We start from the raw sequence: 619 nt of genomic DNA, 5'->3' as shown, positions 1-619 counted from the left end.
ATGATGTGAGAAGCAACGCATGAAAATTTCAACTGAGGCTTGCACTCAGATGCCTGGATTCAGAGTACAGACCATGACACCACAAAAGCTTTGTTGACCTTTAGTAAACACCTGTGATGAATAGAACATACTAAATCTGTTTCCAAACCAGAGACTTTTTACATGTAAAGCAAACATGATAACCACTACACTACAGGAACTGAACTTCTCTGCTTTGTTTCAGCTTGAGGTTCCAAAGTTGATGATGTGAGATGCAAAGCATGAAAATTTCAACTGAGGCTTGCACTCAGATGCCTGGATTCAGAGTACAGACCATGACACCACAGAACCCTTGTTGACCTTTAGTAAACACCTGTGATGAACAGAACATGTAAAATCTGTTTCTGTCTGGTTTCGAACCAGAGACCTTTTGCGTGTAAAGCAAACGTGATAACCACTACACTACAGGAACTGAACTTCTCTGTTTTGTTTCAGTTTGAGGTTCCAAAGTTGATGATGTGAGAGGCAACACATGAAAACGTCAACTTAGGTTTGCACTCAGATGCCTGGATTCAGAGTACAGACCATGACACCACAGAGTAAACTCCTGTGATGAATAGAACATACTAAATATGTTTCT

At 40.4% G+C, this 619-nt stretch overlaps 1 non-coding gene across 1 annotated transcript; it reads right to left on the bottom strand.

Moving 5' to 3' along the window:
- Positions 1-378: 378 nt before the first annotated feature.
- trnav-uac (transfer RNA valine (anticodon UAC)) lies at positions 379-451 on the bottom strand. Its single transcript has one exon. It is a non-coding gene; the product is annotated as a tRNA-Val (tRNA).
- Between the last annotated feature and the right edge of the window lie 168 nt (positions 452-619).

Source organism: Poecilia latipinna, unplaced genomic scaffold (assembly GCF_001443285.1).
Source record: "Poecilia latipinna isolate Pla-1442-1.1 unplaced genomic scaffold, P_latipinna-1.0 Scaffold45, whole genome shotgun sequence".
NCBI classification, from domain to species: Eukaryota; Metazoa; Chordata; class Actinopteri; order Cyprinodontiformes; family Poeciliidae; genus Poecilia; species Poecilia latipinna.
This window is presented reverse-complemented; position numbering and strand designations above follow the sequence as displayed.